Genomic DNA, 17,770 nt, shown 5'->3' with positions numbered 1-17,770 from the left:
CATATTTAATCTACTTACACATAAACAAACCAAAACCTTGTGAAATGACACGAAACCATGTGGTCATTGCAAAGATATTTATTGTCCATCCAGCAGCAGGAACTGGTGCAAGTCATAGTTATCATATTAACTAAAGAAAAAAGAAAAAAAATACACTCGATGCAAACTGTATAAAAATGAATACAATTCTGAATAAAATAAATATAATATCTCCATGTCAAAATATCATATAATAAAAATGTATATATTTTATTTAAACTCCATAGAAGATATAAGTAAAGTGTAAATAAAAGTATCGCCATAAAATAACTAATTTTCTAAACTGTTTCAACAGGTGCTTACATGAACAGTTTTTACTGTTGGGGGTGTCATCACTTTCTTCACCATTTTTACTTTTTGAGAACTCCTCCTTAGTTATTAACTATCACAGATTTGCAGCTGTCAAGTCAATTCAGTGACACACTACTGCCACCGTACATGGCTGATGTATTAAAAGCTGAGTGACTTGCGGCCCTCATGGCCCAAAGTCGTAAAAAAAAAAAAAAAAACCTTTTAAGCCCCGGCCCTATGGTTAAGAATCACTGACCTGAGGAACTGTTTTGAAATTCAGTTATACTTCCATAATAGTTGCACTTTGCTAAAATATTTGAAAAAATATTGGTACAGCATTGCATCCCTGTGGAACACCACATTTCACTCAAAAATTAAAAAAAAAAAACAATAGTGTCGATGTATCAAATGAAATTCTGCCATCCATCAAATGCCACTCTGTTTATTTGCCTGGCAACTAACCAGGAGGCCACAACATCATCCACTGCGCCACACCTATGGATTTTACAAGGGTTCCTCATATAATCTCCCCACTTTTAAAATTCTCTGTGTGAAGTCTGTGTGCAGTTTTTTAATGAGGCTCGCAAACACCTAGTCCGCACACTCTCTCTCTCACACACACACTTAAAAAGTACCTCCTCCATCTCTCATGTGAAGCCCTGCTTAAAAATGTGGTAAAATTTAGAGGCTCTTACTTAATGAGTAATGACGGGCCAAAGTCTCTTCATTAAACTTAACTTCATTAACCTTCATGTTCAAGTTTAAAAGTGCAGTGTGTGGTGATAAATATTCAGCTGTGCTCGCCTGTTAAAACTACCGATCCCCTTAATCAAAAATCATTACCGTTAACTTTCCTTGTAACAGCCGACAGTAGAATATCACACAAACTCGTGATGAACGGCAATGTTTGCACCACTGCTCCTATTTAACACAGTGAGGAATCGCACTTCTGAAACACAAAATTTACTGCACAGAACCGTCACATTTTGGATAGTGGAGAGTCGAGGCAGCAGCTAAGTTATGCTTCCTCACTTGAACAAAAACATGGATGTGAGTAAAGACCCACTGTCCTTTTCTGTCGCTGGTTTCTCACCTTGTATAATCAAATGTACATATGAATTAAAAAAAGACCATATGGACCTGGCCATCTACCCTGGTCTTCTGCCTTCAAGAAGCACTGGTATGGTTGGTTGTTTAGTATACAAATGCCTGCAAATACTTGCACTTCATTCATTCAGTGACCCTTAGCTTACACTACACCAGAGGTGTCGAAAACCAGGGTTTTAGTTAGTGAGGCATCTAACTGAACAGGAGAAATTGGACGCCCGGTTTCTTCAGCAGTACACCCAATCATTTGTGCCCTGTAGCACCATAACCATAGTGCCATCAGGCTGGTGTCTAGGGATGGGCGATACGGACAAAGAAAAGTTAGCGCGATAAATGTTGTAATTTCTGTAACAATCATTATCACGATGAATACATTTCCATTCTATTCCATGCGTTGGACACTACAGTCTCTCTTGAAACTGTTTTATGATGAAACGTATTAGTGGAGTTCCTCTCCGATATCATTTTTATGTTTAAATATAATAGTTGACTAAGTGTAGAGATGAGAAATTCAACGTCTCATGTCTGACAGAAAGCTCTGCCAGCTTTATTTAGGGGTTAAATTGAGCCGTCTGTTTGCTGTGTCTCATGTCTCTTGAGAGTTGACTTTAACTATGGACCAGTCTGGACACATTTCCTAGATGCTTTTGAAGAAATATTACAAATAATGTTAATAAATGATCGAAAAGAAATTTGCCAAATCTCGTGCCTTTGTTGACCCGCGGCAGGGGGCAAATCTGTTTTCAGGTGAAATCTCGCAGTTATCCGCATCTCTGTTGTGGCCAGACTCGCATTTAATTGGTCAACACAGCATGAAAACGCAGCATCCTTTTTCACTTCATCTTCACTTTATACTGACGTTAATTCTTTGGCTCTCCCAAAACAAGAAACACCTGTTGACTGGTATTTTAATATACTCACCACCCTACATTGGAACCCGTTCTGAGTCGGTGACGCCACCAAACGGTGTCTCTCTAAAGTTGTGGGATTAATATGAGTTCAGCAATATTCAAATGTACAAAAACACAACACGCAGTCCTTGTTGGCTGTCCTCACCCTTCTGCTTTCACTTTCTGTCAAAGCCCTTCGCAGAAAAAGCAGGGAGATTAGCAGCCCGTGACCCGTTCTGATGCTTAGTGAATGAGCTAAATAAAAAGTTTGGACAACAGGCTTTTAGCTAATAGGGCGTATGGGCGTCTGCAAAACATGAAAAAATGGACGCCCGATTCTCGACCGTAGCTTGGCCACCAGATGCCGCCAAGCTACGGTCGAGAATTGGGCGTCCATTTTTACATGTTCTGCAGACGCCCATACGCCGTCCTAGCTAAAAACCTGTTGGACAATCCCTTGCTACATTCCTACTGCTCCTACGGACTTCTGTTCTTGGTACATTGAGCCGCTAATACAGTGGCTAGACCATTCATCTGGGTCCATCATGCTCACATTCATATGTACGCTGCCACTGACCTCATGAGACCATAAATCTTGTCAGACCACAGGCACTGGAGCATGCCAATCCTTGGTGGTCGATGGGCAAATCACATTGGTACGGCTTTCAAAATGGCAACTACACAAAGGAGACATACATTCAGCCTCAAAATTATTCATACCCCATGGCAGAGAAGCATTTTAGTTTATATTCTCCCTTTACAACAGCTATTATACTGGTAATTCCTGTGTATCTTGTGTTGCTAGGCACAAACCCACAAATGAGTGGCTGAACTTTACTTCCATAAGTAAATATATATGGCTTTCACCCCTGGCGAAATCTCAGAAAAACATGTCATTTTTTGTTTTCTGTAGTTATCTCTAGATGACCCCAGGGAATACACTCTTTTTTTTGTTGACCAACTGGTCAGCAATGATAGCAGGGTCAAAGATATCACTCTATTCCATCCAACAGGTCTTGCACAGAGGAGGTCTCCTCAAGAAGAAACATCCGTAGATGACCTCTAGCAAAGGCCAGACGATCCTCCAGATGTTTCTTCTTGAGCAGAGGTGTCTTCCGTAGGCTTTCCAAAGGACTATAAATAGAGGGAGTAGATTTTCTGAGCATTGTCAAGAAGAAGGGGCTCAGTGAGGATCTGCGTCAATGTCTTGTGCAGGCCCACAGTAAGGGAGGAGGTTAAAATGCAATATAAAAGCAGTGGGATGTCCCAGTGTCAACCGTGTAGAGCGTCATCAACAAGCTCAAGAAATTCAACACTGTTAAAAACAACAGCGGGCGTGGCAGGACGCGTGAGGTGTGTCCCAAGAAATTTTTTCAAGAGGTCAATTACAACCCCCGGACAACAACCAGGGCCCGGATTGAATCACATGATCAGGGACAGAGGTATCAGGCTCTACCAAAGAGGAGGTCTCCCTATGTAGAAACATCTGGAGGCTTGTGATCTTGCTTCAGATGACCTCTAGATGTTTCTTCTTGAGCCGTAGTATATTCCGTGGCCTACACCATGTACCCCCCCAAACTAATATCTTCATTTCCTCCAGTTTTCCTGCTGATAAACATCCATTTATCAACCTGTTTGCGAGGTCCAGGTCCTGTGTTCCTGAGGAAGAAAGGGGCACCAACAACAACAGCTAAAAATAGTGGTGACATGTGGAGAACATTTTGATGATTTGTAAAACTCTGGCACGCTTCAGTTTAAAATAGACACCGGCCCTGCACCTGTGAAGGCATTCTTTTTTTCTGAGAGACAAACACAATCAGGAGAAAATAATGCCTCCACACACACACACAGACACACACAGCCTATCAGATTCTCCATCTCTGCAGGTGCTGTCATGGGCCCGCTCCTCAGCCTCCTGTCTCTCCCAGCTCTCCTCTCCTTCCTTTGTTCCCAGACTGCACACCGTCATGTCCAGGTCTCGCCTCTGGGGAGTTAAGCCTGGCAGGAGGCTTGTTTCCAGAGCTTTGCTCTTTTTTTTTCTCCATTCCTTTCCTTCTCTTTCCTTCCTGGGTTTCTCGTCTGTATCGGTCCTAGCTAATTACCGGCGCATTCTCCTCCTGCCAACAGTGTGCTGCTGCTGTCGCACCCCCCCCCCCTTCATCCGCCTCCCATCCACTGTTTGTCTCTTCTTCCTCACTCGGAGAGGGTGGAGGAAGGGGTGATGGGGAGGTACAGATGTGTATTAATGAAGCAGTGAAGGGCAGGGGGTGACTCAATGGAGAGGGAGGGGATGAGGAGCAAAAGGCGATTTGCATGCAAAGATACAAAGATTCCCTGCATCACCCTCCATCCCTGAATCTCTCTCTCTCTCTCTCTACCTCCACACGCTCTTCCAGTCACCCGACGCTCCTTCCCTCTCAAGCTGGCTCACTTTCTCTCTCCAGCTCTCCTCTGCTACCTTGCCCGTCTCCTTTGCTCTCCGGCTTGCTGCCACTGCTGATTTGAATAATTCAGCACAAGCTGCTATTCTCCAGGGCCCCATTGTCTGTGCGTGGCAGGAGAATGAGGAGGAGAGAGAGATAGTAAGAGAGAGGAAGTGAGGGACGGGGGAGCGTGTGCATGAGCATGTGTGTCAACGGCGTCAGGAAGTGGGAGGTCCCTCCTGCCTGCCTTCACCTCGCTGCCGCGTAAATCAGCGCTAATGAGGTACAGAAGGAATACCTGGCTCTCCGAACACAGTACTGAAGCCCTCGCCGTGTAAACACACAGGTCGGACGCTGGCGCAGTCCTCACACACACAACACCTCCGCAACCTTCACTGCTTCGCTGTGTTCCAGTTATTGACTTGTTGCTAACCCTCCGTCCCAAGTGAGTTCAACCCTACACACGTTCAATGTCATCAAGCGGCGCAGAGGAATCGGGTCGGGGCGCTCCAGTCATCAATACGAGAGTCGGCCTACCACGTCGATAAAACCATTGTCGATGGCGAATTAAACAGCAAACAGAACACACTTCTCCACAAACAGAAATATGTCAATAGAAGCCTCTTATTACAAAGGCGGAGTTTTAAAGTTTGAATCACAGCACACATCCGCAATGATCAAGTAAGTCAGGAAATAATAAAAAAGCTTTGGCTTTAAAGCATGAGTAGCTACCATCCAATGTCATTTTGAATATATGTTTAGGTGGTATATCACACCATTCGTGCGAAAGATCGACGATAAGTTGAGTTGCTGGCTTTGTGAAGATGAATACAAAAACAGGTTGTTGCCAAATAGGTCATGAAACGGCTAAAGCTATTTAAGGGCCCCTATTGTGCATTTTACTTCAATAATCAAATCTGAAATACGTCAGAGTTTGTTAAATTCAAATTTAAATGTTTCAAAGCTATACAAAGTGAAAGTTTCCAAAATGGCCGCTTCACTCAAAACACTGTTCACAGTGAATGAACAACAAAGGCTACAAAAATGGCAGTGACACTGTTCCAGTCCCAACCAATCGAATACATGAATGAAGGAAATATTAAAAGGAGCTTAAAGAAATATCTTTGTGCATTTAACCAACAGCGACTCCGATGTCATCTTGGCAACATGCATTTCAACACGTACGTTTAGCTCAACGTCGCAACCACTTGACATCACACTCCAGACTGAGACGCTGATTTGAGAATACAAAGGTAGTGATGAGTAAATGAGGTATCGTGATACAGTGTTGCAGGGTTTTCAGAGCCCACTAGATGCCGCTCTTGCATCAGAAATGATGTCATGTTTCACTGAATTGGTAGTGCAACTCTTTTACAGGAGACATCTGGTGGCCTCTGAAAACTAAGACACTGTTTCACGAAACCACATCTACCCTTCAATACTGCGTCATGAAACCTCATCTACACATCACTACGCAAAGGCATTAAACAGACAATAAAAGAGATGTTAAGTTACTAGGAGGACGTCAAATGTTTCAATTCAAAACAAAATCCTCGCACATTGACAGATCTATCCCGTGTATTCCCGTGTACCAGCCAGATCCAAAGGCACACATTCCAGTCCACAAAAACCAAATTGTTCTCCACTTGTACGATGCATTCTAACTACACTAGAAGAATTATTCCACTTCAATCGGGGTAAACATACTGTGCATCTTGGCTACATCTACAGCTCTGGAACACGGTGCATTCACCCTGACTGATGTGCTGTGGAACTTGTTGGGAACACTTGACTTTTCTCCTAAACCCTCTGGAACACCGGCACTTGTGTTCACATAGTTTCCGAGTTGTTCTCCTCCCTGGGGACGATGTGATGTTACGCTCCTGTTATGATCCTGTGGCTGGTTGTAGTTTTCACAGCTGCACAAAGCAGAATTCCACATGCACCCCGGTGCAAGACTCATTAATCCTGGGACATAATTTTACGATTTGGCCCTGCTCAGAACCCATCATTAGTGTTACAACGAACCCTTGAGGCCTTAACCCAAACACGGAGACGCTCCAGATGTTAGCGTCTCTCCCTCCTCTGGAGCACTTTACCTCCAATTTTAACTTCCTGTCAGCTCCCAGTCAGCCAACCTCAGCGCACTCTCCCTCGGAAGGGATGGTTGTAAAAACGGTCCTCTCCATGGGAACTTCAGTGAATGGCAGACAACAAAATGGGCTGGACTGGGATCAGCAGAATGTGACAAAGCTCCAGAGACTTTGGGCCTGCACTTGCAGCTTCTTCACACCCTACTGGTGATTTGTTCCCATAAGAAAATATGTCAGTAATAGCTGCACCTTCATGAATATGGACCTCTGAGGAAGCTTTGTACTGTCTACACAGTGACTTCAGTCAGCCACCGCTCCCTTTAGGAGATGACATACTCGCCCGTCAGATGTAGCGATTTTTGTCTTCAGAAAGAAAAAAAACGTAAAATATCAAGGCATGAAAAGAATGACGCAAATGTTGTGAAAGGGTTCGCTGTTGTAAATCCTGTGAACTCGCTGTCAGGCAAGTGCAAACTGTATATTCAAGCGCCGCCGATTGTTTCTATCAGCTGCGGTTCTATTTCTGTGGGCGAGACACTCCATAAAACCAAATAAGGTCCATTATAATTGTTATGATTAGCTCAGTTCCCTGGGTGCGTTTTTACCACAGTGATAATTTAATGTGAGGAAGGTTTATTAGTTTTATGGAAATAATACGGCAACAACAACATGCTCAATTAACTGGGCAATGACATGTCAGTTCCTACTCATCATTCGGTCCTGCCACAGTATACGTAACATCCGACTTACGACCCGCTCGACTTACGTCCACCCGCACTTACGACCACAGCCAGCAGATGTTTTTTTAAATTCAATGTCTGTTATGGCAGCACAGTATCCCCGTATCTCACGCTCACACAGCGATCTACCACTACAGTAGTAACCCTAGCGTCGGCCATTTTGAATGGCATTCGGCTTACGTCCAATCCGACTTGGATCGGATCCGGTTGGTCAGAACCGTCGGATGTTACGTGTAGTTAATGGGCCATTGAAAAACTCTCCACAGTAAGCACTAAATTCCTTGTTAATGCGCAGAACTAACATTTGGAGAAGAATGTAAAAGGACTTAGTTTCATTTTACAACCGTGCTTTTATGGATTGAGTTTGTCAAATTCACACCGAGTTTGACACAGTTTTGTCGATGATGCTTGTCTTGTGGCCTGATTTGGCCCCCTCAGCCTCAAGTTTGACACGTGCTACAGAACCAAACGCTTACTGAGAATGTGGTTGCACGATGAGTTTCACTCAAGAAACAAACACAGAGAAGGAGTTAGCGCTCGGGGCTCATTGACTTTGTCTGCGGTCCCCTGTCACTTGTCTTGCCAAGAGCATCTGAGTAGAGGTGGAAAAAAACAGCAAGCGAATCCCCCCCCCCAAAATAAAAAACAAGGCAGAGACAAGGCAGAAGAAACATACTGTGGTGTGCATTCGGATCACAGAAGAGCTGGATGGAGAAAGGGCTCTATGATGAGAATCATCCATTCGGAGAGGAAGGGCTGAGGAGAAAGAAAACAACATCTGTAATGCAGCTGGGGGAGAAAAATACAAAGAGAGTCAGATGAAAGTTGAACATGAGGAAGAGGAGAAAAACGACACAAGATCCAGAAACGGACAACGGGTTAAAAATGGAAAAAGAAGCAGGAGTCATGCAGAAGAACGGTCTTGAACTCAGCAGATGCTTTCCAAGTTATTTTTAGAGAAGCTGTTGGACGCTTTAATAAACAATCAGACAACAATATTAGCTTCCCTGAACAGCCGGACAAATGATCGTATTAATGTTTCACTCGGAGCTGATAGCAAGTACAGTACTATTTGTCTTAAGTGGACGTTCTATGCAGCAATATCTTCAATTTAAATCACACTCACAGGCCTTTTTATAGCACTAATTCTAGTGATTGTTAAATAACTGTTCCGTTTTCCTGTATCTTTGCATGATGAACAATGAAACATAGAACGTATTAACAGCTCATTCACAGATCCTCAGTTCGACTGTATCTTATAGCATTTATCCTCAGAGAGATCGAATTATGACTAGGAAACTGACGCCTGGAATATTGCGTATTGTGTTTCAAAAAGCAGCATCGCAGCATGTAAACAAGCCAAGCGTCAAATGTGGAGCTTGATGTAGTTACTACCTCACACAACTAGATGGCAATCTGAGCAACGTTTCGACTGCTCCTCAGTTACTTTTGAATTTGATTCAAAACTGTCGAGCTTACTTGACCCTAACAACAAGCAGAGTGCGTCAAAGCTGCAACTGGAATCAGAATCAGAATCAACTTTATTGCCATGGTCAGCGGGGATCCCACCCACTAGGAAAGTGCTTTGGAATAAAGTGCTGTCAAAAAATAAATAATAAAATAAATGATAGAATAAAATAAAACAACAAAGGCTAATCATGAATTCAACAGTCTGACGGCTGAGGGGAAGAAGCTGTTCCTTCTGGTCTGGTCTGGTCTGGATAGGCTCCTGCCAGAGGGAAGAGGGAGAAACAGTCCATGTCCAGGAAGAGAAGGGTCGGCTCCTCCTTCACCCTCTCACCAGCTGTAAAGTGGCAAGTCAAGCGCGCACTTGCAGAGGGCCATGCCGCGCGGTGCGTCACTTCCACCGGCGGCGACAGTGATCAGGAGGAGAAGTGAGTGCTGAGGAAGTGTCAACAGAAACAAACCCGGTGCTTGGTGCTTAGGCCAGATTGAACTGATAGCTCATTGCCGGCGACATAATTTAGATGAATGGGGGCCACAATCCATCAGACAAGTCTCGCTGGCATGAGGAGGAGAAGGGGTGTGACCCTCTCTGAGCCCGGCTGCCAGTGGGGATCCCATTACCCTACACCTGTTAACAACGCCAGTCCTCTTGTATAAACAGTAAAGTGATCCGATGATGGAGGGCAGAGAAGAGGCGAGGAGAATGTGGGGAATGTAAGCGGAGAGCACAGATGAAGTGAAGGAATAAAGAAATGTGCTCTTGTTTGGATTTAGAGAAACCAGCACCTCTGGACGTGATGGATGAACCCACGGCTCCAGAGAGACAAGTCATGGACAGATGCATCAGGCAAACACCTCAGACGTCACTCAGCGCTCCGCAGACTTAAGCAAGAGGGACATCTAGTGGTGAAGAGCGCAACTACATGAAGAAAACTGGAGTGTCAAGCGTTTGTTTCAGTGTGGCATTCATAATTTTATCTAGACTAAAATCTTCTGGTCTTCCTGCATGGATGGGTCTTTTGTATTTAATTTAATTTAATTTTAATTTCGAGCCAAATTGACTGAGAATTTTTTTTTATCAATTTACTTTAAAAATATAAAAATATATACAACTCGTTAAAAGAAGCATTAAAAACGACAACAAATTACAAATATTTGCATTATGATGAAATGAATAATTTTGCATCAAACCCTATTTTTACAGGTCACCTACAATTCTCGTGCTAAATGTAGAACTAGCGAGCGGAAGAGGCTTGGTATCGTGGACATGGTGAGGCTCCTTGAGAAAGGAAGGTGAGGGCGAGAAAAAGGTGTAGATATAAGACATTAGGGAAGGTTTATAATAATTTTTTTAGATACGTGTTACCTGTCATTCTTACCTTTACTGACCTGCCTCTCCAGCTGCTTCCTTCCCTCACAAGTTGCTCTGAACACAGCTTTCCTGTAACCTGCTTCTCTCGACAGCCCACTCTTCGTCGCCTCTTTTAAATCTCTATATTTACCTCCTTGGTGGGGAAAGGTCACCTCCAGCCAGCCATTAAGCAGGAGCTGTTCTTATGTGACGCCCCCAGGGAGTGACGGTGGTGAATCCACGAGAAGTTCTTCATTAGAAGGTTGCAAGTTGGCTGTGCAGATCCAAACTGGTTACTATGAAGGTCAAGATGTCAATACTAAAACTGTTATTTGCATTGATTATTTTTTGTCTGTCCCAGCCCGAAACTACACAAAACAATAACAACCACGTTTTCAAAAACAGAAGTGGACCAGATTGCGAAGGCATAGCTGTGAAAAGTGTACGAATGTTGCCACAGAAGCCACACTGGAACTGTAGGGCTGCAACGACTAGTCGACGTAGTCGAGTGTAATCAACTGTTAAATCAGTCCTCGATGAGCTCTTGCGTCGACTAGTCGTGACACCGTCGCTCTTTCTGCAGTGAACTGAAGCCACAGGACCAGTCACAGCCCAAAATGTATGGAGCCATTTTACAAAGGAAACATCAAAGGACACATAACTTAAACACCACATTTTGAGCCATTAAGTTTGACATCTAAAGTTTCAAAACAACATTATAACCCTATTCAAGCGTTCACAAACATTTTTATACATTTTCTTTCTTTGAAATTACTGTTTCCAACACCACAATCGGACATGTTGCTGTCTTCATTAACCCGCGTACATCGTAGTCCAACTAATCGCTAAGGTAGTCGGTGACTAGTTGCTCTCCAGACAACAGGGAACCTTTGTCAGTGCAGGAGTTCCTGGTCCACTGATCCCACTGATGCACAAGACACGTGGCAGCAAGGATGAGAACAACAACAACAAACATGGAGGAATCCCTGAACAAAAGCAAACAAAAGCATCTGTTTGCTTTTGTTCAGGGATGTTTTTCACTACACAGCGGCCAGGGTTTCCACTACTCTGAATGTAGTTGAAATTCTTATAAAATTGAAATTCTTATCCAAATATTTTCAAAAGAGTTTTAGTTTAAGTAAGGTGATATAAAAACGTATAGCAAAAGAAACAATATTTTGTTGTTTAAATGTATGTATGGTCCATCATTTGATTCAATAATATACCAAATTCATTCAAAGTGAAAAATGTGACTTTGTGTGGCAAATACTCTTATACCATTAAAATGCGATTAAATTAGATTAATAAATCACAAATTCTCTAATATTTCAATCGAATCTCAGCCCTAATAAAAATACATCTCCACAACAACCGGAGTAATAGGTGCTAAATCAGCTCAGACCAAGTCATGCTTTAACATTAGCATCTGCAGCGCCGTAATTTAACATAAATAAAATAAAGCCATGAGTCCTAGGGTTTTATTGACAAATGTCCAACCAGCGACTGCATCATTGAATGTTTCACGGTGCTCATGACGCCATATCTCATTAGCTCCATCTCAACCGTGGGTGAAAACTGCGGCGCCTGGTCGGAGGTGACGCCGCCAACACTCTCCCTCACGTTGTCTCTCTAACAAGTTCTTACTCATTATGAAATTAACGCTGCTTTCCATGGCCGATGTTGGCCCCGCTAATAACCACGTCCAGATAGGCTTCATTCGGTTAACATTTCAGTTCAGCTCAATTCCTGTCGCATTAGCGCGGCGAACAAAATCAGAGTGTCACTCAGATATTCCGCTTAATGGTTTGGCAGTGGCCTTTTTTCCCCCCCTCCAACTGTTCCTTCTGCCGTCCTCCTAACCCTAGCTCCCTGCCAATTACGCCGTTTAATCTATATGTAGATAATGGCGTGCAGGACCTCCCTGTTGAAATGTCAGGTGTGAAGAGGTTATTAGCCAACTTTTAATTACTGTCCATCATTCAGCGGGCAGCAGGACAAATTGTCTCTCTTTCACTGTCCGCTTATCGGGCTCCCACTGTTGCTGCAGGCGGGGAAACGGAGCCAAAGACACTGAGAAAACACCCGCTCTTTGACTTTAGATGGCCATCTTTGTGCTAATAAAGGGGCTTACTGTGCAAAATTGAGAAGGTGGAAATGGCTTCACCCAGTAGATCCCACGCTGAATAGTTTCATAGCTGGTTATAAAAGGAAGGAGGAAGAGGCGATATATAGCGCTGTTCTCTAGCATTTATCAAAATATAAGGCTGTTCCTCTGGGAGCCGTGCTCTCAACAGAGGTTCCTCTTGTTCACGTATGTGACCTCACCTCGCCTCTTCTTTAAATGTTTTCAAGTCTGCAACCCATTTTCATGAACTCAGCGCTCCCTCTGTTTAAAGCCGCTATTGTACATTTAAGGAGCGGTGACCCCCGACCCAGATACGGCAGCTTCCCACTACCATTACTGATCTCTAATCTTTGTGTCAAGGCCCGAAATAATATGAACCCCCTGCTCTCAACAGCTCCTCATGCTTGAAGATTGAGTTGTTATGATGAAATGTCTGGCCAACCAACAGCCTCCACAGACAAAGACCCCCTTTAGCAGAGTCCCACCCCCTTCAGGGTTTTTTTGGATACGTATCACACACCTGTGTGCGTGTGAAAGCACGTTGCAAAACATTATTACACACAATCTGAAGACCCACAGACAATGGAGGTGTTGACTGAATCTCCAAGAGGTCAGCTCGAAGACCAGGCAGTGGAGAGAGAATGTGAGAAACTTTGGCTCACTGTTATGACGTCATTTGTTGCTGACAGAGCCCTGTGTAACTACATGTGGCCTTGATCGAAGCAGATATCAAATGAAAGTCAGAAAACACATTTTAAAAGCCAGCAGAAAAGTCACAGAGAAGAATGTTGGTGACTCAACATTCATCAGACACACTTCTTTGTACCACATCCGACAGTCAGTAGTTCATAAGTTTCTCCTTTCCAAACTTCTTTCATATCTTTTACAACAGAAATTCTATCAGAATAAAATTATTTGTTACAGAACAGAACAAAAATATCTTTCTGTCGGCTGCTCAGAGCTTAACATTGCAGGTGTTTAATTGCTGGAAAAAATGAATATAAAAGAAGCTGCTAAGCTGATATTTTCTGATTTTTTATTTTTTTTTTGTGGCACATCTCATGGAATATCACGTATACAGTATATCACAATGGTAGTGGAGCCATTCTAAATACAAAGATCAACAAGTGCACATGCAGTACGGGGTTTCCGCCACATATAAACTAGAGTGACTCACGGCCAAAAAATGTGATCTCTTTTTGTAAAGATGAAATCTCATGTGATCAAACGCATTGAAACAAAGTGGAAACATCAAAACAATAATACATAATAATAAACCCAATACATAAGGTGGAGGTGGAGATGAACACTCACCGTGTTATTGGCTGAAAAATCCCAAAAGAAACATCATATAATGACTGAAGTCTGTTTCTCGCCGAACTCAAGTCGCTCATTCCAGCCGGACATATGACGAAGGCGGCTTCTATTGGAGGCAGATTTATTTCTCAAGATAGAAAAACTAGCGTTTCTCCAGTCACCAATTCAGTTCACCACAAACCGTGCCCCTCTGTTTCTCTGTCGCTTCTGGATTGGCTGCCATCCATTCCTCTGCCACTTGAAAAAAATCCGGGCGGAAACCCTGCGCTATAAACCAAAATACTTAAAATCTAAATGAAGACTTATATAAATTGCACCAAAAACAAGGTCATCAACAAAGCATGTCACTATCATGAGTGCAAACATCACAAGTTAGTGAGGTGGATTTCTAAAAACTGATGCAGGTAAAAGGGAATTTCAGAGGATGAATGAACGTTAGGAACTTCAACAGGAAAACCGGACTGTGTTAGGAGTCAGTGGTGACGGAGGATAGCATGTATTTTGAATAGTGGTGGGACTTCAATGAGTGAATTACGATTAATTTATTACAACATTATTACAATTAATTAATAAATAATTCAATTAATTTATTGTTATACAAATATTTTCAAGACATTAAAAGAGCTTTAGTTTAAATAAGGAGATATAAAAACTTGAATATAGACACCATCGTGATTTATTGTCAAACTGGTGCAAAATAAACAGTATTTTGTTGTTTAAATGTACGTATGGGTCCATCATTTGATTCAGTAATATATAATATAATAAAAAAAAAATTTTAAATCAAATCCCACCCCTAATTTTGAAGCTAACACCGCTCATGCTCAGTTTAGCCTTCAACAATTAAAAGGGACGCTAATATTTGAACTACTTTTTCCTGTCAAAGTACACCATTTAGAGAAAGTGTGTATTGTTTGGCGCATTACAGTTTGAGGTTCTGGCCCTTTCAATGGTTGACTTCGACACTGGGTTAGCAGCTGGTCAGCTCCAAAACAATAGGGGTGGAGAAGGTAGCCATGCTAGCCCCAGTGCAGTAACCAGGATGGGACCTGAGGCAGGGGCCATGACTGGTTCTTAGTCGCTTTGGATAAAAATGTTAGCCACTACCGGGTGTGACAGGTGACAACATTATGACCGTCAAGCTTTTGTGTTGCCAGGCTGCCATTCCTTCCTGGGACAAGACTTGAAACATCACACACAGACACAAGTCCGTTGGTCTTCACAACTCACTCATCCAGCGCTAAATACGTTCTTCTGGCCCCACTGACTTCAGTCAGTGTTTTGGTGCCACTAGCTGCGACAATTTCATAGCTGTCAACACAAAATTTACTAGAACTGACAACATACAAGAGAAAATAACTCATAAAAGGTGCTCTGATTTCTTCCCGCTTATGCGCGGCGCTGAACAAGATCACGAACAGCGTAGCTGGAGCCGAAATAAAATCATCTAAAAGCTGTTAAAAGCAGTTGGAACCTCACGTCTTTGTCGAACTACAAGCAGCCACACACACCCACACACACACACCTGCAGGGAGAGCAATCTCTGTTCAGCCCTTGAACTGTCTTTGAGCGGATTTACTATTTTAAACTGCGCAGGGCCAGACGCTGCTGATTACAGCACCACGGAGAGAAATACTTCCCCGGCTCACTTTTCTTCTCCTTTCCTCTCCATCTTTTACAGCTCGCAGACAAATTCCAGCGGAGGCAGCGAGCGGTTATTCCAGCAGACATCCGCTCCGCCAGGGCAGATCTGGTTACAGGGAACGTCGACTCGCACAGAAACTAAAATGGAAAATCCTACTTGGTCAGATTTACCCCCAAAAAAGATGACATAATTGGAAAGACCGCTGTTCCTCCAAGTGTGTTTCTATCATTAAGCCCCTAAATGTTTTCATCCCAAAGTACCTGCTTTGAACTTCAGTTGGTGTGACATCTTAGACGCCAAGTGGAGCCGCTCTGTTGTCAAGGGTGTAGCGTGTGTGTGTGTGTGTGTTTGGACTCTGCGGTCTGAGCTCTGCAGCGAATTAAAGCTGACCCATGAAGACCCAGGGCTCATACCTATGGAAACCCCTGTCATCTGGATCACATCGGCCTCAAACCGGGGGTAGAGCCCCCGCTTTCTGAAAAGGCTAGAGGATGCAGGGCAGTGCGTGACTTTGCCTCATGAAGCGTTTTGAACACTCCAATGGGTCAAGTGAACTTCTCTCATGCACCACATGACTTAAGCTAAAGTCGGAATACAAATGAACGATAGTGAGCAACGATTATATATTTATATGTTTATTTATTTTTCAGCACTTTATTCCAAAACACTTTCCTAGTTGGTGGGCTCCCCACTGACCATGGCACAACAGAAGTTCTCTGCTCCGTCACATGAAGCTATTATTGGGCCAACTGTCATCCACCAGAGACACGGAGTAGAGCGTCATCTCAAGCTCGGGTCATCACATTCAACACACTGAACCCCAATGCTCACTTTAACAGGTGAATTTGAGATGTTTTTATGAAGTCACTCAACTGTTCTGAAACATGTAATAAATAAATCAGCCGGTCATTCACTGGACTTTACAGGCAACTCTCATTCGTGTTTGCAAAATGAGCAGCGCTGGTCTAACCGGGCTTTGATGTTATCTAACAGAGGAAAAAAAATGTTTATAAACTTCAGGTTCAGGTTAATTTCTCGGGGAAGACAGCGCACCGATCACAAGGAGTCAAATACCGAGTCATGACTGCCCCCTAGTGGACAACTGTAAATGCTCCACGAAAAGACAAATTCTTGCAAAAAGAAAAATATGCAAAATGATTTGACTGTTTTTTTATATTATGTAAATAGTATAGACTGTGAATCATCTATTAATCTAGTTTAAATTATGGTGACTAATTATTAGACTAATGTAAATACATATTTCAGATTTCTAATGCCATTTATACTGAACCATAACCGAACCACGGAATAATAAACAGAAACGTTTTCATGTCTTCAATTGCAAAAATATACTTGATCCACTTTACTCAGTGTTTAATATCTGGAGAACACACAAGTGAAATAATGAAAGCTTGAAGAAGCTCCATTTTAAATATGAGTTTTTAGGAACAAAATTAAATTTATTGAAACGTTCAAAACAACCTCAAGGTGGTTTTGTGAAAACCATCATGGGGAAAACTTGTGACCGACAGGAAAAAGGTTATCAGCCATTAAGTGCCACTATTGGCGCAATGTCACAGTACATTAAACGCACCTAAAACATTGAAGAAAAAGACTAATAAGACAGTTATTATTGCTGTCAGTGACCAAACATACAAATACATTTGAGGCCACTTGTTTTAAAATGTAAACACCTCAACCGCATTTTTACTCGAGCTCAATGTAAATGTAGAAATCTGGCAAAGACATAATGGTAACATAAAGGTTTAATTTAGCGTCTATATTCAACCAAAATGACTTGAGTTCTTGTCCAGAAAATTATGAAGTACAGCAGAGCAAAGTGTGCCCCCTAGTGATGACCTCCGGTAACACATGTATAAGCAGGCGATGTGCAACAGAAAAAGACATCCGATTTGTTGATACTTCGACAGTTCCGGTGCGTTTTCATTACGGGTGGATAACCTTTAATAGAAGAGTGCTTCAGTTGACGACGCCAGCCTTCAAACAATGGAAGTTTAATACAGATGTTTGCGAAACAAATTGTGTAATGCAAGAATATTTAATACAAAGTTTACAGATATGGAATATAGCAAAGTAATGACTTAATAAAAAGTCAAACTTAAGTCTGAACAGTTAAGATTTTATGGCATTATTTCGCTTAAGTGAGCCATTTAAAGAAATGAAACAAGATTCTCACACACGCCATCATCGCTCCCATACTCACACAAGACTCCACATTCTGTTAGTGCAATCGGAGCGACTCCTCGAGGTCAAGGTCGCGA

The sequence above is a fragment of the Synchiropus splendidus genome, chromosome 7 (assembly GCF_027744825.2).
Source record: "Synchiropus splendidus isolate RoL2022-P1 chromosome 7, RoL_Sspl_1.0, whole genome shotgun sequence".
Classification (NCBI taxonomy): Eukaryota; Metazoa; Chordata; class Actinopteri; order Syngnathiformes; family Callionymidae; genus Synchiropus; species Synchiropus splendidus.
Note: the sequence above shows the minus strand (reverse complement) of the source record.